This window comes from Eumetopias jubatus, unplaced genomic scaffold (assembly GCF_037043125.1).
Source record: "Eumetopias jubatus isolate StellerSeaLion01/CBP00866 unplaced genomic scaffold, mEumJub1_p1.0 scaffold_13, whole genome shotgun sequence".
Lineage (NCBI taxonomy): Eukaryota > Metazoa > Chordata > Mammalia > Carnivora > Otariidae > Eumetopias > Eumetopias jubatus.
This window is the reverse complement of record NW_028274819.1, coordinates 11,286,998-11,293,296: the sequence shown is the minus strand read 5'-3', so window position 1 is coordinate 11,293,296 and position 6,299 is coordinate 11,286,998.

Genomic DNA, 6,299 nt, shown 5'->3' with positions numbered 1-6,299 from the left:
AGTCTTAACTCGATATCCATTCAGGACCTGGGAACATCAGTACCTCAGAGCTGGTCTCAGAGTCTTTCCAAGGAAGTTCCCCCAAAGCAGCAAGCAGTATATGATCTGTGTCTCTATTAGGCACTATAGGCTGTGGGAATTTGGTATATGTAGGTTTTGCTTAATAAGACAGAACTCCCTGTTGTATGAAGAGATAATGATACATCACCCTAAAAGGCATCTTTCTGCTCTTTCTTGCAAATGGGTTTCTATGATGGGGTAAAATGCATGATGTTGACAGAGATAATCATTTATCTCTGCTGCTCAGATAGCCACAGTCTTGAGTGCCAAAGCTTTGCACACTCTTTTCTCAGCGTGAGGTCAAATCTTAATTCTTATTTACCCACCACTCCCCAAAGACCTTGCTAATGAAGCATGTGCTTTCTGTTTGGGGAAATATTTTGATTTATAATAAAACCTTAATTTGCCCATACAAATACTCACTTTTAGTATAAAATATGGGATTTTTCTATAAATATGGGGTTTTTACTCTCTTGGCTCCCAAATTATACTTGGTATGTTTTGCTAACAATACCAGTTACTCTGCAGTGAAGTTAGCTTCCTTACTCCCATTTCTACTACTTGACAAGTAATAAGAGAAAAACAGCACACAATATTTATAAAGCCCATGTCAGGAAATCCAAAGATGAGAGTAATGTGCTATTTGTCCCTATCTCTGGTATTATATTCTCCAAAAGTATAAGGAAGCTTTTGCATATTCTATAACCTTGGCTAAATTATCCTTTAATTTGAAGAAAGTAGAAATCTGTCATCCTATCCACGTTAGGATTCCTCTGGGTTCTTTTATGGTACTTGCCCATGGTTACCATCATGAATGATGGAAAATCTCTGTACCACCACCCCTGCCTTCCTTCAAGGCATAATAATTTGAGGTAAAGCTTCTAATAGGAAAAAAAGTCCTCTTTTCCTATTCTTGTGTCTTTCTACAACTGTATAAAAGAAGGGTTCAATGTTCCTTTTCTTGTTAGTGTTTCAAATCCATCAAAAGGAATGCTCTGCCTTTTCTTCAGAAACTTGAGTGTCAACCTCGTGCAGAGGCCATGGAAGTCCGTGGAAGTTGGAAGAGCGTGAGACTCTTGATCTCAGGGTCTTGAGTTTGAGCCCCATGATGGGTGTAGAGATTACTTAAATAAATACAACTTTAAAAAAACTTAAGTAACTTAAAAAATAAAATAAAATCATGTATAAAGAAAAGATTGAAGGATTGAACAAAGTGAGTTTCTGCCATTGACCCTGCTTGCTCTCCTTCACAAATGATTGACATTTCTCAATGGTGATGAAATATCCCACCCTGGCTTCCACTACAGATCAAATGTAAGTCAATGTGCGGCATAATTAACCACTATATTATACAGATGCTCAAATTTGCAGTTGTATTCACACAATGACATGAGCTCCCATTATCTGTGTTTTTCCTGATATCCCTAACACCAGAACTGAAACATGAAAACTGCTGATTAGCAAACATTGCTTTATTGAAGCTTATGTGATTTGGAGTATCGTAACAACCTTTTTGTACTTCATAGCAATCTTGACTACGTCCTCAGTGTATCAGTACAGGATAGGTGCCATGTGATGTCTATAGAGAGAATCTTGAACTTTATCATCACTCTGAAAGGAACAAAACATCTAGACTCTTCATTTTTTACCTTATGGAGACAGGAATAGAATTCACTGAATGAATTCATTGGCATCCATTCTTCTTTCACCTAAATAAAGGTTTTAGTTAGCTTCACCTGACCATGTTAAGACCATGTCTTCACATGACCAATAACTTATAGCATAGAGAAATGTATCCAATCAGGGTCAAGGCCCTTCTTCCTTCAAGAGGTCTTTCAGTGGTAATCTATGCATTTCTGCCACCTGCATTGAGAATAAATTCTGGAAGTCATTTTGTATATGTGGATAAATATCAGGAGATCTTTTCACTAGATTTGGAAATCCTTACAACAATGAACAAATCATCTAGTATGTTTTGCATGTCATAAATGAATCTGTCCAAACTGACAACAAACATTAGCCATACTTCTGCTAATATGGCACTCACAGTATTCATCCTAGGCTGACACATATCTGCAAGAGATTCAGAGAGTGTGTTCTTTTTTTCACATTCTTTAAACTGACAAATGATTATACATGTGTGTGTACTACATTTAAAATAAAAGTAAGTATCATGAATTGAAATTCATGAAAAGTTATGGAAGAATTTGCTATCCACTACTATGGAATTTTCCCATATAAGCCAGAAAAGAATTCTGGGGAATTCTGGGGTAAGAATCATTCTGGAACCTCAACTCAGTCTAAACTCAAGAGACACCTGAGAAGTTGAAACAACTTGGTCATTTTGGAAGCACAGATTGGCCTATTCTGACTCTTAATTTTCTCAAAGCATAGAGAAACTGACCATCTTTTCTGTAATTTTCTCTCCAGATGCAATAGACAGAGTTCCAGATAGAATTAACCAGATATAAGAATAGAGTTACATGATTTAATCTACGAATATACCATCTGGAGTCTTTTCTACTAGCACTGAATGGTTCTCAATATGCTTCCCCAAGTTCTGTGCTCAAAAACAATGTATGAAACAAATATTAGGAACATGTACATATTCTAACTACTAGAAAAATCAGAGTGATTCCAATTTACTTACAAAGACTGGTTCCGCAAGGAAAATGTAGGAATTTTCAATTGCAGGCAGAAAGGCAGAACACAGAAAGGAAGGCTTTGCCATAATCCACATGCAAATATTCATCAAGCCAATCATGATTTGGCTCACCTAGAAAATTAGACAGTGCCTCTGAGTTAGGAGGAATAAGCTCTTCTATTTGCAAATGAATTGCCTCATGTTTGGAGGATGCGAACAACTCAGGGCTCCTATAATTTGGAGAAATTCTTGTCTAAATGTCTAAATTTTAAATTCGTGGTTCTCAAATCCAGGACATTTCGGAGATTTGGCTAAATGGTATATGTAGTCTCTTATTTAAAAGCCCACATTGTCCTCTTGATATGGGGATTATTGTGACTCCAGACTCTTCTGTTAGGTAATCCTGTAGCTCTGACCTAAAGCAAATTTACGGGAATATGAACCACTGCAAAATCTTGAGGAGGCTTTCAATGCACTTACCCCAAGAATAACTGGCCCCCCCCTTTAGCGAATTCTATAGGTTGCTCTGTGCCTCCTGAGGGAAAGGCATCGGCCCAGAGTGGGCCTGGTGGATGGCTGACCTCTTTATTGAAGATCCATTGCTGTGTCCCTTGACGCTGTTGGTGTTCACAACCTGGTGCTTCTCTTGCTGACAGAGGATATATTGGCCTGGAAGATCAGATGAAAGGATGAATCTCTGATTCCATATAAAGTCCCCTTCCATAAAGTTTCAGAGTAAAATGTGGGCACTGTGCCAAATGAAAGCTGTTAGACAATGTAATTGTTTTAACTCTTGGGCAGGAAAAATTGATATTATAAGCATTTAACCTTTTATCTTGGCTACCTAAGAATGTTGTACCTTCCATCTTACTAAGGAGTGCCAGAAAGGCTATGTAAGTAATGTAAAGTTACTCTGATAGGAAACAGAAAGTTCTAGCCTGAGTGCTTATACCATTTGGATACCCTGTCTTAAAAAGTGTTGAACATCCTAGCAATGAGGCTGGAATGAACATGAACCCTCAGTTTTAGTGTTCCCTCCCCATGAAGAGATAGTATTTAGTTTAGTTAGTTAGTTTGGCTACATTAGAGCTGTGTTTTATATACAAATTCCTAAGAAATATCCAACATGTTTGTTTTTGTTTTGTTCCTGGGTTCAGGCTCCTACTGAAGTTTAAGAACAAAAAGCATTTTTCAATAAGCCACATTGTAACATGTATGCTCAGAGTTGTTTTTTTTTTTTTCCCTCTTCATACCTCTGACTAACCAGCTGCACAATATTTACAATTTACACAGCCCTGAAGGGACCATATGTCCCCAGATTGGCATAACTCTGTGGATGGCTTGGCACCGCACCTGCCTGAGCCCAAACCCTGGCAGCTCCACTCTCATCATCTGCTTATAGAAATGTCAAGTGAAACACTTATAGGGATTCCTGGGTGGCTCAGCCTGTTAAGCATCTGCCTTCAGCTCAGGTCATGATCCCGGGGTCCTGAGATCAAGCCCCACATCGGGCTCCCTGCTCAGAGGGGCGTCTGCTTCTCCCTCTCCATCTGCCCCCCATCCCCGCTTGTGAGAACTCACCTCTTTCTCTCTCTCTCAAGTAGATAAATAAAGTCATTTAAAAAAAAATGAAACACTTAGATGTTAGGAATCCTTTCCTTCTTATGGACAAGAAATCTTCCTTTATTTGAACACATGGATCTTCTTGAGTATAAACAGAAGAGAGAATAATGTTTACATCTTCATCATGATAACAATAGATATTCTGTCTCACATATGTATCCTTTTAGAAATGAGGCTATAAGGTACTTGATGTATTTATTGGAGCTTCAACTTCTAGAGTACACTATAAAAATTTTGAGAAGTATGCTATATGAAGAAAATATATAGAAACAATAAAGGAAACCAGAAATATTTTTTCTGACTCGATTATATACTGTAAAACCTGTTCATCCTTTTACAGAAATTAATACATCCCCCCTGCCCCAGGAGAAGGTCCAAGGGAAAAAAAAAATCACTATTGTTATTTTCAATGAGAAAAATGAGTAGGAAAAACAAGGCATGAACATGTGGAACCTTGTATGTAGGTGCTGAATTTGTATAAGGACTCAAGCGGGATAGAAGCATTGTGTTTAATGCAGACAAATAATCTTTAATTTTTTTAAGACTTATTTATTTATTTGAGAGAGAAAGAGTAGGGGAGGGGCAGAGGGAGAGAATCTTCAAGGAGATTCCCTGCTGAGTGCAGAGGCCAAGGCAGAGCTGATCTCACAACCCATGAGATCACGACCTGAGCCGAAACCAAAAGTTGGACGCTTAACCGGCTGGGTCACCCAGGCAACCCCCCCCCAATAATCTTTTATACAGGATTGTCCCGTGCTGTCCTGGCTTATTCCAACTCTTGTCAGTGACAGTTACTGCACTCTGTATTCTCATACTCAAAATGCATTTTGTGTTTATTCTGTGTTTTGTTAGGAAATATTTTTCTTATATCTTTATAACACTAGAATTAGCTCAAAACTTTCTTCGCTACTGAATTTACTGTTTTTCAAATCCTTTAATCCCTAGTTTCTCATCATCAAGTCATATCTGAATCAAAAAATATCATGTCTCTCTGGAAAAATTGTGACTCATTCTTCATGATGATAAAATGCATATTTTACAGTTTTTCTTTTATTGACTTCTGGTTGACAAAACACACTCTTTGGAAGTGAGAGCAAATCCTGTTTTCCTGCAATATCCTACTTCTCAACAAGAATAATAAGCACATGGAGAATATAATTCCATATCAAGTACACCTTCTTCATGGATCGCAGTCCTTACATTGATTTAAAAATTTCAAAATAATTATTTGTTATATAAAATTGGATCAAGCAACACCAAGAGAACAAGTTAGCCAACCCTCAAGATGACTGAAAAAGTACTCTGTGTTGCACATTCTGGATAGAATATGGGTTTTAGGAGAATTCTATCCTGAGCTTTGAAAATGACTCCGTGATTGCAACCATTTCAAAGCGCAACTTACAAGTGTTCTAAGAGTCTATAAAATTGCAACATTAAATTTGCAACCAGAGAGTCAGGTAATTTTTTTTATGGAAAAAGAAATGTCCTCCGACATTGATGGCCTTCTCCAATAACTAGTCCCATAACAAACAGCTTTTATAAGAGTAATATTCTCCTATATTTTCTTTGCACGGGACAACTCAAGGAAAATTTATATGAGCCTTAGGCACTGGCCTAGACTGAGCAAACCCTCCAAGAATCTAAGGGAATAGCCACATATGTAAGAAAATAGGAGAAATACGTACCTCTGTCCCCAAACATCATTCAATCTCTACTAGATGTTAGTGCAAGACCAGGGAATATCATTTTGTGAGAGTCTATTTCTGAAGCTTTCCTGGGAGGTTCCCTGAACACAGCAAGCAAGCATATGAGTTGCATCCCTACTGGGCAAGTCAGACCATGGGAAATGGGTACACTGCACTGGGGTTTTACTCAGCAAGACAGAGCTCCCCGCTGTTTGAGGAGAAAAGGATGCACCACCCTTAAAGGCATCTTTCTGCAATGTGTTTCTTGCAGATGGTTTTCTGTGATG